This window comes from Alosa pseudoharengus, unplaced genomic scaffold, assembly GCF_046254945.1.
Source record: "Alosa pseudoharengus isolate Yale_2024_CS ecotype anadromous, Long Island Sound unplaced genomic scaffold, YU_APseudo_1.1 YU_APseudo_1.1_scf_17, whole genome shotgun sequence".
Classification (NCBI taxonomy): Eukaryota; Metazoa; Chordata; class Actinopteri; order Clupeiformes; family Clupeidae; genus Alosa; species Alosa pseudoharengus.
In genome coordinates, this window is record NW_027468640.1 from 33,202,633 (window position 1) to 33,220,461 (window position 17,829).

Below are 17,829 nucleotides of genomic sequence, written 5' to 3' on the forward strand. Positions count from 1 at the left end.
TTTCATTGACTTTTCTCTTTTATTTGACATAGGGATGAGTCTCCTTAAAATATCTGTTATTTCGGAATCAGGAACCACGGCTTCTCCCATTCTTGTGTGCAGGCCCGGATCTAGGCTGCTCAGATTGGGGGGGCAAATAGAAATTTGGGGTGGACACAATGAATACCCCCGCCCTCCGACATACACACACAACATTTAGACTACGCAATAAAACCACTCAGTTTCACCTACAAATGCCTTACTTTTCACCTTAAAACCCTTATTTAATAGCAAACATGACATATTACATAGAACTGTTAATCATAGAACTGATTTTATTATTTACAGATATCTAGGCTATATTTAACATTTTGTATTTGGCCTGTTATGAAATCATGGATTGAACAATTTAAACACACTGTGAAACTTGAAGCCCAAAGTTGGAGACATGCATTTAGACATTGCTGCAAATGTAAAAACGGATTACTCTGGAATGGCTAAATGTACAGGGGAATGCTTTACACCTTTGTATTCGGTAAGGTCTGCTGTTTCTTCTGATATGGTTGATATTGGCTGATATTGGCTGTTTCTTCTGATATGGTTTGTCATGTGTTCAGGACAAATTTGTGAAGTATTCCATCGAGATGAATGGAATGGGCGCAGAATGTAACATGAATAAATTAAGAGTAAGGCTATTTGCACCCCTGGTACAATTAGCAGTGTATGCTATTCGTACCCTGGTGCAATTAGAAGTGAATTCTATTCGTACCCCGGTGCACACAGCAATGTGTCCTATTAGTACCCCGTCTGGTACAAATATCAATGTATGGTATTCGTACCCCGCTGCACACAGCAATGTGTCCTATTAGTACTCCGTCTGGTACAAATATCAATGTATGCTATTCGTACCCCGGTGCACACAGCAATGTGTTCTAGTAATACCCCGTCTGGTACAAATATCAGTGTATGCTATTCGTACCCCGGTGCACACAGCAATGTGTTCTAGTAATACCCCGTCTGGTACAAATATCAGTGTATGCTATTTGCACCCCTGTGATTTATTCTGGCATATTGATCACACAATGTAATAATAAAAAAACAAAAAAAACAAGCAACATGTTTTTTTGTTGTTACGTAACAGGGTATGAATAGCTCAGCTGTGTAATAGACACTCTGAGTAAGGTATGCTATTTGCATCAATGTATAGTTAGAAGTGGATGCTATTCGTACCCTGGTGAATATAGTAGCCTACAGTATGCTATTTACACCTTGGTGCATGAACTAGCTAATTGTTGCAATCAAAACTTCCGTTTGAGAATCGATTTCTTGTTCAAATTGCGCACCTTCTCTCCAGAGACGTTGGTACACATGCACACTCACTCTGCCAAAACGCTTCACACAGGATTTAGTCTGGTCAGTTTGGGGCAAAAATGGGGTCAAGGCTGCAAATCATGATTAACATTTGAGACAATGTTTTTCTGTTCATTTAGGGGCAAATAAAGAAAAAAATGCAAGGAGCCCAAAAAATTAGATGGGGGAAGGCCCTGAAACGGCCTCGCCCACTTTTTAGACCCATAATTCTGTATCTCGGCTCCTGAAGGTCGCAGAAAGGTAGTTTTTGGCTTAAAAGATGCTGAAATGTTACATTTATATTAGTGTTATAAAGAAACATAGGCCCTAAAACCTTTAATTTCTGAGATATTCGTGAAAACCTTTTTTTATCACTGAATCAATCAGTGCCCAAGCCACCTTTTTCTGAAATCTGCTCATGAAAGCCATGCAATTTGTTTAGGCAAAAGCTCTAAATCTACTCATGGGGCATACTAGTGCTTACTGATGATTAAGGCTCTTTGTTAAAAGATGAGGACCCCAACAACCACCTAAGAAACAATGTAAACCAAGTGAAAGTCCAAAAACATTTTTTTGAATGTTGAAAAGTTTTTATTTGAATGTAATCACATCAATTGGGATTGGAACACTTGTTGAGGCACTTGCAATAAATGAGACATTTCATCCCCCTGGCAGCACAAGAACAATAGGTGCATTTATTAGTTCTGCAGCTGCACACCCCTGTCACTCGAGACAATGTATCTCCTATGGAAACTGTGCTCCACTTGATGAAGAGTTCCTCCCCATCGGCAGTCCATCCCCATTCAACCACCGGGGGACAAGGGAGTTGTAGAAGGCTTTTCCCCCACAGCCATCCTGCCTGGAATGCACTTCTCAGCAGGTGCTGTAAAAGTGCATCCCGACTTGGGGGCAGGTCACGCAGTTCATCTTTAACTGTGTGCTTGAACAGCTGGAATCTGAGCCCATCTACAGTCGCACAGTCCAGCCTTGTTGTACCAGCTCATTACCCAGGGCTCAATAACTTCCATGCTGTTCTGAACAGTCTCGATACTAGGGCAGCAACTTAGTCCTCTCAATACAGCAGTGAGCTCTGTGAACTTAGTGTATTTCATCCAGGCTTTGAATTGAGCATTCTTTGAGTGGCCAAAGAAGGCGCTCACGTAATCACAGCCACTGAAAGAATGGAACACAGGCATAGCATCAGCCATATCTCCACCAAGCTTTTTGTGCGCTTCGGTGATTGAGTAGAGCTGGCGTTTGTCTGGAACAGCAAAGTCAACGATAAGTTGCAAGTCACAACATACAGACAGGAACTTTGTAGTGAATCCAAACAGGATAACAACAACATCGGAGTCAACTGTTCTAACTGTAACGGACTTGATCCCCTTGTTTAGCATGTCCATCACATGGCAAACGATGCGGTTGTCAGCCTCCTCAAGCATCACTATACGGTCATAAAGCTGGATCTCAAAATTTGCAAGGACCTTCCTGCCGTAGGTGATGCTAAACTCCTTGCTCCAGTTCCATGTCTGTTCCTTAGCAATCCTGGTGAACATTAAGTTCAAGGCGACCTTGTTGTCTTGATTAGACAGGAAAGCTTCAGAGAATTGCTTAGAATCCAGAACGGTGTCATTCTCGCTAAATGCCATCTGTGAGCTATCTGCTGATCCCTGATTCTTCCTAGTCGCAGACTTAATGCTCATCGTCTGGTAGAGGTCAGCCACAATGTCGATACGATTGGCTCCCTTCTCATGACCAATCTTGGCAATGCTGTTCAACACCTTGATGACGAAGTCCCGGAATGTCATGCCTTTGGTGAGGGACCTAGCCAGGATTCGCACTTCCACAGATAGATCTATCACAAGTCCCTCTGAGGCTGTAGATTGAACTTTTACTCCGATGTCCTTCAGGATTTGAGACTTTGACTGTGATAAATGTCTCCATCCTTTGTTGACAGAGCTTCTGGTAAACCTGTAAATGAAATTAATAGTTTAACCAAAACTAAATTTGCACTGTCAATACCTATTCACTTATAAAACGAATCATTGAACCTCACTGTATCGAAAATCTGGTAAGACGAAAGTCACCTGGATCTAAGATATATATTGAATAACCTTGAAAAATATCAACTAGATTTACCTGTGAGTTCACCACCAAAGAGCCTCCTTGTCTCATCTTCTCTCATTCTGCAGGCCTCCTTCAGCTTTGTAAGGGTTCCTTTCGGTGGCTTGATTCTAGGGCTAGCAAGCTGAACTTTCGCACCGGAACTTGGGAGTTTCAGGCCATTTCTTGAGATGTTCGCATCGACACCCTTCTGACCATAGATGAATCGCTCCTGCACAAACTGATCATGTTGAGGTTTGCCAATAGTAAAGACAAGGCTGGCATCTTTAGTTACCACATCTGGGAAGACAATCGATGAGTTCAACCTCATGAACTGAGCCTGGTTGAAGGGGTTGGGAAGGATCCCCTGGTACACCTTGAGAGTGTGGCTTGCAAACGTTTCCTTGAAGGAGTTCAGCATTTCTTTGTGCCCGTGTGCTAGATCTTGACCTTCGACTTCAGCTAGGTAGTGCTGGATTTCGGGTAGGGCAAGTTCGAGTTTCTGGAAGAATTCCTGATCTTCCCGATTGATGATATCGACGTACCCAGTGTCAGACTTGATGACCTTTATATTATGCTCTTGCTTCTGATCACATGCAATCTTCGAAAATGGGCTACCTCTGGTGTTTACTGCGAAAGAGCCTGATAGAAACTACTTGAACAACCCTGGGTGTCTCCATTTGAGCTCTTTGAGATCCTGAAGAAACACTCATGCCCATCTGGCATAGTGCGTATGATCTAGTGTAAAGTAAAGAGGGATGAGCTGCTCAAGTGCACAGGTCATCATGATGAAGTTGGCCTCCCGAAAGGATCTGATGAAGATAAGAACCTTCTTGATTGCTTCAAGGACGTTTGTCCAGTAGTCAAACATAGAGCCTTTTTCACTGGCCAACCAATCGCTCCAAATCAACCTGTTGTCCTCTAGCTGTTTAGCCTTGAATGCCTCATCTCTTTTCTTGGCCAGGACCACAGCCAATATTTGAATGCAGTATCTAGCCTTCTTTATTGAATTCACATCACATACAGCAGTTGTCAGACCAGTGATGTTCAGATTAGCTAATATTAAGATGGTATCCAGGCCAGTTCCTTTTATCAACTGGCCAACACAGACCAGAGAAACTTTCTCAAGGTGCAGCCCACCCATGAAAGCAAAGTATGAATGAGAAAACTCTTCTCCCATGGCCCACTGTATCATCTTCTTGATGGCATAAAGGGGCTGATCAGATCCACCCACTGCAACCTGGCCCGGGTTAAGATACCTTGTGTAGGATACTGCTATTCTCATGACATGGAGCTGAAGCTGTTCGGTGTTGCTAGCATGATTGATCACAGGCATGATGCAATTGATTGTTTTGGGGACATCTGTCTTGTCACGCTCCTTTGAAGCGTGGTGTGAGGTCCAAGTTACAGGCTGTGCTGCATCTGATCCGATATTCTTGATAGCCCCCATCAAAAAATCTTCCTCCTCTCCGATGCTTTTCTGAAACACAACTCCAAGCTCCACGTCAAATTCCTCAACGTTGACAGTCTGTACAGGGCGATGGGACTTCTTTGAGACCTTCTGCTCTGCTACGCTCAGATATGCCTCCAACACGGTTTCCAAGCCTGGTGTATTAGGGTCGATGTCCTTAACATTTTTTCTCTTTCTTGATATGCCTTCACCTGGTTCCCGGGGAAACTGCAGACAACTCATTGCAGTTGCATCCCAGTTCTTTGTAGCTGTAGGGGATAAACTTTGTTCGTTGATGTTGTCGTCAGTGAATGTTGTGAATAGGCCTTGTTTGAGGACAAAAGGTAGCAACTTTCCCTCTGATCTGAGGAAGACGTCTTTCATTGACAGGGAGATTTCATCAATGCAGACCAGAGTAGACGAGTATGAATGTGTCAGCCCGAGTTCAAATGTTGTCTGTAACAAGTTTTTGTTTCTGTTCATTGAATAGAGCTTCAGTGTCAGATATCCATTCACAAGCTCTTCCAAAGATCCGTGCCTCTTTCGGATGACAGATTGTGATTGCTGTGAATCTTTGTTGGTTTTTGGTCTGATACTGGTGTTGAAGCTTACGGTCTGACACATTTGTTCAAGGTGCATCGGAAGGTCTTGATATCTTGCTGTTCCATCACAAAGAAGTGACATAAGCATCTTTAGTTTGAGATTATTATTCTTCCGTAATCCTTCTGTAGACAAGTCAGAAAGCCGGCTGCCTTGATTGTCTCTCCGTTTTTTTTATTATTTCATCCCGAACAGCCTTTGTGACTTTGTAAAGTGACTCCAAAAAGTCACTGTCGCTGATTACGTTGTCTAAACTACCCTTCCTAATAACCTTGTAGTGCGCCCCTTGCTCTGTCTGCACTACATTAATGTCAAGGTGGCTGTTTGACAGTTTGTCTGCGAATCGTGTCGAGTGAGATTTGGGACGGTCGAGGCCCAAATCTTCAGCTTTCTGCAGATAAATATTCTCAAGTACGTGAAGATCAAAAACCTTATCTGAGCTGTCATCGATGAAATGCTTCACTGCTTCCATGGCAACATACTCAGCGTACTGGACCATGGATGGTGAGTTCTCTGATGAAAATGTTTATTTTTTTATCCTGCCCTTCGCTGACTTGTCTCTGTATCTGATAAGGAGGAAATTATCAATTATTTCAAATATGGTGTGACTATAACTAAACTGTATTGAATTAAAAACTTTATGTTGTGCTAGCTTACCTGTTACAGTATCTTGTGTGGCATCTATTGTGATAGTACAACTCCCGTGATCTAACATCGGTTTCGAGTAATCTGAGGATTCTGCTGTCATTCAGGCCTTTGGCCATCATCTCTAGGTTGTCTGTGAAATACTTCACATGCTTTGCTGACTTCCCTTTTCCGGCAGCAGCATACAACAGCTCAGATTTGTCCTTCTTGTGATGGTTCTCAATGGCTGGCCCTTCACAATAGAAGCACAGTTAGGCTCCAAACGCAAGGCTTGGCCCAACCTTTGCTCTAGTGTTTGCTCCAACAATCTCCTCGTCATCAGCAAGATCCAGTTCTCTTCTGCGTTTACGATCCATCGCACGATTGAAATGACTGTTATTATAGCGATCATAGCACGACTTATGGATTTTATACCCACCCAGAGTTGCTGCATCGACAGCTGACAGTTTCTGTGAAACATTGAGATCCACATCGGCTATGAGTCCTGAATCTTTAAACAGTTGCAGTTGGTCAATCAGCTTAGGAGCAGTGACAGCAGTTATGTATCTTCCTCCAAGTTCCTGTGGTGGATTTAAAAATAAAAACGTTGCACACAGTGCTTTCATTTACATGACATTTCTTAAGGAATAACCGTTAAAACTAACCTTGCAGACAATGCACAGGGTCTTGTCATTCACCAGTTCCACAGTTTGATCCATATTAAGCACATGCCAGTTCAGTCAAATGAGAGATCGTCAATCAGGGAAAACTGAACTGAACTGAATTTCTTCTATCCCATTCATCTGATCCACCCATCCGGCAACTAAATAGATTTAGGTGGTTCTCAAAGCTAACATACAGCTATTTGAATCAGCGACAGTTTGTTTATATTAATTTTTTGCATCAATATTTAAAATAAATGAAGGTCATATAGGGACTTTGGTGTTTTGTAACATTGATATAAAATGAGATTCATACAAAAACCTAATATGATTCTCTATGACCTTCAGAGGCTGATACATGAAATGTGGCCTGTGTGTAACAGAGGTCGTAATTCGTCCGCCGCTCACGGCCCTCAAACCCGCCACCTCGACACCAGGGTTGGGTCAGATTACTTTGAAATGTAATCCATTACTGACTACAAATTACATGACAATTTTTGTAATCAGTTACGTAATCAGTTGGATTACCAAAAACATGTAACATAATCTGATTACTTTGGGATTACTTCAATAAATATGCACCTTAAGTAAAAGACACCGCCACAGAATTGATCAATGAACTCTCATTTTATTTGTCTCTTTATTTTTTCATTACATCTAAGAAATCTTTTTGCTCTCAGTAAAGCATTCCTTTGTGAATTAACTAAAAACTTTCTTTCTTCTGAACATATCCGTTTTTCAGTACATATCATCATATCAACCTGTTTAACTATTTTCTCACATCATATTGAATGTTTACAACTAAAAACATTCCTAAAACTTTGTTCTATCTTTTCTCATATTTCTCTCTCTGAACATTTCTCATAACATATCCACAACATGTCTTATTTTTTCATTACATCTCAGAAATCTTTTTGCTCTCAGTAAAGCATTCCTTTGTAAATTAACTAAAAACATGAACTAAAAACTTTATATTTATTACTAAGTACTTTCTTTACTCTGAACATATTTTTCAGTACATATCATCATATCAGCCTGATATCAAACTATATTTTCTCACATCATATTGAATGTTTACAACTAAAAACATTCCTAAAACTTTTTTCTATCTTTTTCTCTCTCTCTGAACATTTATCATAACATATCCACAACATGTCTTTCAAAAACTCAAAATAAGTCTGTAAACATATCTTAGAACAGTCAAAAAAGGGAACATGTTCTTTTTTCAACATATTAGTTCTCTGTTCACGTAGCTTCTTCTTCAGAGTAAGAAGTGTGGGTATCAGCAGTCCAAAGAAACATTTTTTTTCTCCTTGTAGAAGGTCAAGAGCGAAAGCAAGAGGCCTCAAGACCTCTGCATATTCTTTCAAGAAGGCAATCTCATGGGGCAGTAACCTGGTAACCTCCAGGCGATCACCAATTTCCCCTAGCTGTACCTCACTGAAAGACACAACTTTTTGCACTGCATTATATTCGGAGTTCCAGCGTGTGACACATGGAACGATGAATTTCATCTTGCCTATCTCCTCAACTGCTTCAGCAGCCAGTGATGACCTGTGGGTCTTATTCCATAATGCAGAGCATTTGGCCATTGCACTGTTGTAGACTTTACGTGTTGACCTCTGTTTCAAGGCAGTTGTGAGATCCTTTGTAGCGATTAGGTTAAGTGTGTGCGAAGCACACCTTTGATGTGGTGGAAGAAAAAGGTGTACATGCTCATCTGTTTCCTCTGACAGAATGGTGTTAACATCTTCAAAAGTGACTTCTTCATCATCATTATCACCATCATCATCATTTGCAGAGAATTATTTGAAGGCTTTAACAAAATTGCTTCCGTTGTCTGTCACTGTTGCTGTTACTTTATGTTCGATGCTGTATGTGGTGTGAATTTCATTTATTTTTGCAGCAATGACATCAAATGTGTGTCTGCCTTTAATTCTGACACAGGCAAGAGCTGCCGATTTCCTGTCCAGGTCACCTTCTTCGATCCAATGGCACGTCATGCCAAAAAAGCTCCTATTTGAAGCTGTCCATATGTCCGCAGTTGTGCAGACTGACTGCACTTGTTCTAATTCTGTTTTAAGTTTGTCTTTCATGTTCATGTATTCTCTCTCAAGCTTTGCCATCAGTGTCTTTCTTGTCATCACTGTTTTTCCCCCACTTAATCCCTCAATCAATCGTTTAAATGCTGGTTCTTCCAGTATATTAAAGGACTGGACATCATCCACAATGAAGGTGAGCATGAGTGAGTTAACCTTTGTTTGTGAAACGTTGCTCCCAAATTGCGTGAGCCTCGCTTGCTTTTCCTTCGGTGGTCCAGTATGTTCCAGATCTGTTGTGTCGAGTTCAGGGCTCTTCTCACATGCTCACTTCTCACTGCATGCTTTCTCTGAAATAATCACACAAAGGGAAAATGAAAAATAATAATAATAATAATTCTCACACAATTATTTTCATTCTTTCATCATGACTCGTTTGATCAACTTCTGTTTTATCTGAAATACATGTTCTAGTGTGATGTTTACAGGCATGTATAGAACTACTCTACTACATGCAAGGGTTTCATTAAAGAAAACAAAATACTTTCTGTATAAGGCAAGTACTGTGATTGATCAATTTGTCCTGCGTGGAGTAGACGCAGAGGCATAAAACAGCCTTTAGCTTTTCTAAAATCAGTGTCATCTACGGCCTCTCGGGGCTTATTGGTTCAATCAGGATTCTGGACGTCTCTGCGACCATTTTCTTTCCTCACGCCTAGCATTAACCAAAACCACGCTACCATTCAATGGTAACCCTCTGTCCAGCACGGGCTGCATGGCTAAATTAATGCTCAGTTTAGCTTACTAGCTAACGTTAGATGGGTTGGAAATCAAATGATAGTCTCAATTGTATTTGAATATCATATTCATACAGCAAATGACTGAAAATTACACAGCAGAACACTGCTGTATTAACATTACCTAAGCTAACTACAACAAGTCGAGTGATGTTGAGTTGCAATCCCATGATAATGTTAAGCGGTCCATTAATAAAATCCAATATAACATTATGAGCGGTCGACATAACGTTTAGCCATGGCTACCATGACCAATACTAATGTGGAAAATGCAACTGTAACCCTTCAGTAAATGGTGAAATAACTGAAACCATTAGTTTATCATCATTGATCCACCTGATAGCTAGCAATGTTTGAACGATGCCGAGCATGTTCTTGTAATGTTAATAATAACGTTCAACTTACCTCCAAGTGTTTCTTCAGATTTGAAGTAGATGTTAGCGCCGTTGACAATACTTGCACTTTTGGTTTGCACAACTTGCACACAACATACACATTATTGTTTTTGACTGTCTTTAAGTCGAAGTTGCAGCGATATTGCCATCTATTAAACGCATTTTTTCCAACTGAAACGGGTGTTTCTTCCGACGTCGACGGCTCCTCCATCTTGAGTTTTGATTTGAACCTTTTTCTTGTCAAAAAACTACACAGGCAATTAGATGATAGTGTCATCTAGTGGACAAACGAATGAACTGCTTGTCAAATTATTAGATAGTGGCTGTCATAAAAAAGTTGCATTGTTTGCATGATAAAATGTAATCAGGTAATCCCCAACAATGTAACTGTAATCTGATTACACATTTTTTGTATTGTAATCTGGGTTGATTATAGTTACTTGATTTTTGTAATCTGATTACGTAATCCAGATTACATGTAATCCGTTACTACCCAACCCTGCTCGACACACACCGGCATGGGAGTCGAACGCTCTAACCACTGAGCTAAAAGCCCAGGCTTCCAACTCAGCGGTTAGAAGTGTTCTTAAGGTTAGGGGTGTGAGGATTTACACGGGCAACTAGCATGCTAGCTCAGTTCGCCTCAGTTACACGTGCACCATGCGAAAACTAGTTTTTCATAAATATCTCAAAAAGTAAAGGTTTTAGGGCCTATGTTTGTTCATAACACTAATATAAATGTGGTGTTTCTGCATATTTTAACCCCAACTCTCTGCGACCTCCAGGAGCCAAGATACAGAATTGTGAGTCTAAAAAGTGGGCGTGGCCATTTGAGGGCCTTCCCCCACCTAATTTTTTTAGCTCCTTGCATTTTTTTGTTTATTAGGCCCTAAATTAACAGAAAAACATTGGCTCAAATGTTAATCATTTTTTGCAGCCATTTGCCCTAAACTGACCAGACTAATTCAAACCACGGTATCCCACATGCTATCCCATGTATGTGACCACTGCACTATCCTCTTCCACATAATAATAATATATTATAGGAGGTGTTTGCGGGTAAACTTATAGTTTATAGGCCTGAACGTCATATTCACAAAATTTCTGTTAACTAACAAACTGACGGTTGTATGTGTTCACTGAACCAAGAGTATGAAAATAAAACACAACTTTTCAATCTAAAACTTAATCTGAACAGATATTAGTGCCGAAACCTTTCAGAATTCTTCACTTTCTGCTGACGAAAAAACGAATGTCCGCCAGTGGCGTGGACAGACATTTTGGGGGGCAGGTGCTCAGAAGGGGGGGGGGGGGGGGGGTACTTTTTAGCGCACGTGGAACACTTAATTATAAAAAACATTACACGCACATGTTGAATGAAATTTGACTTGTGCTGCAATTAGTAAATCAATATACAATCTAGACAATAAAGACACCAAAATGTGTTCGTCTTAACACATAGATTTGCAATTGCAAACTCTACCAAAATTATTTGTAGCCTATGTGGTCGTCCTCACATTATCTGTCATTGACCTGGCCTACAGCGTAAAACTTTATCAGGTGACCAGTCGGCTAAAAATGCTTAGTTGTTTGATGCTGTATGAGCATTTTACTGCACAACAAAATGATTACACGTTGGGCTTAGAGGGCAAACGGTACGATTTTACTTGATCTGTAAGACAATAAAGAGACCAAACAGTACGAGAAGGAGTTATAGTGGGCTACTGACTGTTGTCATTACATGAATGCAGATGGGCATTTTTCACAGGTAATGGGGAACTTCCCGTATCTTCTGTCACAAATGAATGTGTTAATACATGTTGCCTAACAAAACATATACAACAGAAAACGTTCTTCTTAACACATAAATTTGCAAAATCTACCGAAATTATTTGTATGTGGCCGTCACGTTATCTGTCATTGATTTGGGCTACAGCGTAAAACTTTATCTAGCTTTATCTAACTAGTTTATCAGGTGACCAGTTGGCAAAAATGCTTGTTTGGTGCTGAATGAGAGATTTTACTGCACAACAAAATTATTACATGTTGGGCTTAGAGGGCAAACTGTAAGATTTTGCTTGATCTGTATGTTACCTGGCTGATGGGGCACGGGAGAGCAGCCTGTCAGCGACCATGCCTGTGATGCCTGCTATCTGAAGACGCTTACTGAATTGCTATGGTGCTGCGCATCTGGTGTGCCCTGCACACGATCGCGCGAGTTCACGTGACAAAGGAAGAGAGATAGGCTGGTCGGGTGTGCGCAAGGAGGTGGCTCATTTCGGGGCATTGTTTCAGTCGTTTTTAATGGCTCAGGTTTTTCAAAACCAATGTTAACAAACTAACTGGCTAGATCACCTTAGAAAGCTAACATGCATATTAGCTAAAAACAAACCTTATTCAAAATGAGAATACAAACACTAACACTACAGTTAAAGGTCTTTATTTAAACCAGCAACAATAATCTATATTTTATCTAGTAGCCTATAACCTTTATGGAAATATAGCTAAGCCCTCTCTACTGAAGTATGAAACAACAAGTGATGCACACATTGTGGAATGGTAGGGGGAACGCTGCTGCTATTTATACTATCCAACCAGCAAATCAGCACCCTCGAAATTCAGACAGGACGAATTAGAAAAATGTGATTGGCAGATTCAATAGCTGTCAATTAACATTGACCAATTAGGTGGGGCAGAAGAAATATTTGGGGGCATTGCCCCTCCCAGCCCTATTCTAGATCCGGCCATGCTGTGTGTTTATGTGTGTGTGTGTGTGTGTATGTATTTGTATGTGTGTGCATGTTTGTGTCTGGCAACCTATTTGTGTTCTGCATAAAGCATTGACAGAGCCTTTTCGAACTTAAGAGAGAATACCTAAGATACCCGCATCTTTGTTGGCGCACAGCATGCGCCATTACCTGCCTCGGATGGCTTCCCGAGCTAATTGTGTCCTACAAAGGGATGCCGCTGCGCACTCCAAAGGCAGCGATAACAGCAAAAAGACACAGGTAGGGCTCCTGCGCGCCTATGCTAATTGCGCTCCCTGTGAGCGCGTCTTTCCTTTAGACACCGTGGATTCTAATTAATTTTTGAGGCCTCACACTTTGATGTCTCTAATTGCTCATAGCTTCCTGGCTTCATTAGTCGGGAGGCTTTCTCCGTGGACACTAAGGCAAGTCCCCGGTCGCTGTGAGCACACTTTTTTGTCTTGTCCCCCCCCCCCCCGTGCTACCTGTGTATTTTTAGGCACGGTATTATTAGACACTAGGCTAGCACTAAGCTTGCTGAGTGTTACCTTTCAAACTTTGTACCTAAAGTAAGCCACGTTCCCACTCGTTCTGTCCTACTCTCTCACATGACATTCTCTCTCTATCTCTCTCTCTCTCTCTCTCTTTGTTGTCCCCCTATCCTGGCTTATAGCTTCTTCGTTTGTTTTAGCCTCATTAGTGTATCAGTGGAGGTGAAATAATTCAGTCTCAGATTGGTCAGGAGATAAAAGAGGATCTAAGAGCACAGTCTAACCAGTCTCCCTAGGGCACTGTGTAAAACAAACAGGCGCTGAACCTTTGGTTACTGTCTTTGAGCCAGCAGAGATTCCCTACTTAGTCGTCAATAACTGACAAATCCACATTTAAATCCTTGCTCCCAATACATTTGAAATGTCAGTGTTCGCTTAGCCATTTTCATTTTTTCAATCTATTCTAAGTAGCAAAAATTCATTGTTGACCAAACATATGGTTTTCCCTGAATTATGCAATGTACTTCCATTTGTCATTGTATATGACAAAGAATATGAAAATGTATACACTTTCAAACAGTTCCACTTCTTTTTATTAATGGTTATGGGTCTAGTGTCACCGCTTCTGTCATTCTTCTCTATTAATGGAAAAGATAAATAGAGGTAAGAAGAATTTCTTAATATTTCTTAGACTGGGCAATGGTTGCCACACACACGCACACACACATTTATAAGGATTTCAAAAGTACACTTAACATTGAGCTGCACCCAAATGGTTCTTTCAGTTGATACCACATGACTGCACTTCAAAACAATATGGCAGTGGCTTAAGGGCCCTTGTCAACATTAGAGTTGCTGTGTCTGCAAAAAAAACCCAGATTGACAGATTTGCTCAAAAATAATATAATTGGCTTACACAGAGATGAACAAAAACAATTGAAATTCCACAGAAGAGCTACTTGTTGACTGAATTGCACAGGTGCTGGGAGGATAGTTGTAACTCAGACACTGTGGTACTCTAATGCATGCAGCAGATTCTGTAAATGAGGAGCAGTGAGTCAGAGTGGCTCTCCTGCCGGAGACTTTTAGCGCTGAATTAATACCTGTTCATGTCACCCCCCTTCTTTTTTACTCCCCCGTCTCCTACTGTGTGTAAATATCTACAGAAATGGGAAAACAGGTGTGTGTGTGTGTGAGTGTGTTTCGGTGTAAGTGTGCATGTAAGGATGAGGGGATGGAGAGAGAGGGAGTGAGAGAGAGCGAGAGAGAAAAAGGTGGGAGGAAACAAACAGGAAAAATGCTGGTTTGGGCATTTTTCGTTGGGGTTGGTTGAGGTGCTGAATTTTTTGCCCACTAATGAGTTCCAGAGTTATTTTTTTTTAGAATTCTTCAACGTTCTCTGTGGCCTCAGGACTTGCTGACACCTCCTTCTCTCCTCTCTCCATCGACAACCCCCAACACACACACACACACACACACTTTTCTAAATTCCCATACATTTTTACCTCCAATATCCAATATCTGGCAACATGTGACTAGTGAGAACATAATGTGGCAGCTATTGACCTGTTCATCCTTGTCAGTGTCAGGCCGTGCATAATTGAATTGCTACTTCTGTGTGTGTGTGTGTGTGTGTGTGTGTGCGTTTGGCTAGCTGGGCATACAATCTGGAATCATCAGCATTTAATGACATGCACATTTAAAAAGTGACGAGGAGGCTGTTCTGAATCTATGACAATTAATTGTATCAACACAGCCTTACTGCTATGCTGGACTGAATTCCCATAGCATTACCTTCACCGACTACCATATGCCCCCTTCCAGTCTAGTAAGTATTACTAGCCTAGTTAGTATTGGGATACATCACATACCAAAACAACTGGCACACAATTTAGCAGCTGCTCATATAACTGACGGATTTATATAACTGACCAGGCGCCTAGCAAGCGTGGGGGATGTGGGTGTTATAACGTACACACTTTTGCTGGAACATGATTCTATCCCCCACACTTTTTGTCAGATTAAAATGAAAGTAAAATATGGAAATAAACGCTCCCGTAAAGAGTTGGAACCGTATCTACCATAACGCACACACAAAGAGACACAAATAGGTCTGTTGATTTGATTGAATGGTCATCCAGCCAATCACATCAAGTTAGCCAGTGAAGAACCAGAGCCGCTCTGATCAAATTCAAAGTGTGCATCTTTCAAGGTGCTGCTGCTTGGGTCTGCATTATAAAGTCTGCAGTGAGCAGATTTCAGGTAGAATTGAAATGATAATTGTTACCGCATTATGCTAATTTAGTAAACCAAAATTCACTGTCTGACTGACAGTTTTTGTCACAATGTATAAATGCAGAGAGTCAAAGTGAAAGCGGGGGTGCGCGCACCAAGGCACTTGTTTGTGCAGAAAAACCTTGGCTACTATACTGTTCTCAGAGCATTTTGCTTTCTCTGTTTATGATCTGCAGCTTTTCTCAAACTATGGGCCTCCTCAACAATTAACCTACTGGTCCACGTAGCCGCGAAATTAAGTTATGGCCGGTGCTGGAGATCTTAAATACGATCGCGTTCCATTTAGAACATCTTATTTTGATCTTACAAACGAAGGCATCAAGACAGATTTGAGTTCTACATCTGAGAACTAAGATTTCCAGCATGTAGAACTCAAATAGAACGCTTATGAGCGCTAATGCAATGTGTGTGTCCCTGCAGCAAGTGAAACTAGGTAACGTGGGCTAGAAGCAACAATAACTTAAACAACAACGTGGCTTCCTGTAACTATTAATGGAAAAAATCATAATCATAATCTTTAAATTGACATTAATTAAGCTGGCTATATGCAACACAATTTATTTATATTCCCTTTGCATATGTTTGGGTAGACTTCAAATGTTTTTTAATTTAATCTTACAGTTCTGTATTCTTTATTATTATATTTATTTAGGTATTAGTGATACCTCGAAATTAGACTGCTGTCTGTTAGGGCAATTTATTGTAGCCTGCTAACCCATATGCACAAAACATAATTTCTGAAATGATTTCTTGATTTATAACATGAGATATGTCTCCATGTAGGGTAGTGTCAAATAGTGAAGTGATAGGTAGATCGATCATGTAGGCCTACATGTCACATGAGCCACACATATGAGGGGCGCTGCTTCTTCTGTCCCTCCCAAACTGCATTAAAATGGTGTGTTTAGCAATCAGAATTTCATTTTTTTTCGGGGTAGAAACTGCCGGACACCAATATAGCCCGCACCCCTCTCAGAAAATACTTACAACGTCCCTGTAGGGAGTTATTTATAATTTGGCAAGATTGTTTCATTTTCCTATCCCACAACCCCCACACTTTTAAAAGCTTGATACGCCCCTGTAACTGACGGATGATTCAAATATTTTCTTCTCTAATCACATTCGTCCCCTGAAAATCCACATACTGATATTCGCCTTATTCAGGCAGCAGCCATTGTAAACCAAAACGAGGCTACAAGTCAACAAATCATAGGATTGGTGTGTTCTATGCATTTGTCAGTAGGTGGAAAAGCTGCAATAATGATATAGTCAGTGAACCCTGTAATATCGTTTTGGTTTATACAATGGGCTTGAATAAGGCGAATTGCATACTGCTTATCAGTTACTACATACCGTAGCAGTGTTATGACATGTTGCCTGTGACTTGCACTCAGTTAGACAGTAACACACCTCATCCACAAGGGGGCACCAGCTTGCTTCTTTGACCTGGTGGCTACTGACTAGCTATCAAAAGTCATGAAGTAGCTTTAATGGTGGAATGGTTTGGCATGGTAGGATTGGCCTTCTTGTTGTGGGCCTACCAGTGCCTCTGTGGGTAGATCCCAAACATCTATTTGCGTGGAGTCTTTCTCCTCGGTCCTCCAGCTCGTGACCCGGATATTCTTCAAAGCTCGGCGTCATCGAAGATGTCTCATTTGTCTAATTGCAACCAGAGGAGGTGCGAACAAGAAGAGAGTTGGAAGGGCCGATACGCGAGGATGGGCTGGATCAAGATTGGGAGGTAAGCAAGTGTCCTTTTGTAGCCTGACAAGCCAGACCCACATCAAGATGTAGGGTCTGGGAACTCACCATTCGCAGTACTCAATGCAAGGGGCGGGATAAACGGTTGTCTTTCAAATTCCCTCTGCACGCAATAGGATAGCGCTACAACGAGTCCCATGCGTTTTGGCTAGTTGATCCCACTTAAAAAAAGCTTAACTCGTGTCGCGCTGTTCGCCAGCAGCAGCAGCAGCATCCATCTCCTTTATTTTCAAGTAGCAGGGAATTCACGCGGAACTGTCGCAAGCTGCCATCATTATGTTAAAGGATAATTCCGGTATTTAGCACTTTGAGTCCCTTTTCTGGTTTGTTTTGGATGAACTAGTGGTGGACACCGAAATTTTGATGATGGGTCCTGTCTTGACTTTCTAACTCGTTTTTAATCGCCTTTGACTGTCTCAGAGTGGCTGGCTATGGGCATGCACAAACATGTCCTTAAAACAACCCTTAACGTTGTTTTCAAAACTGTGCTTATTGTGTACAGGGGGTAATAAGCCACGAGAAGTAGGCTATTTACA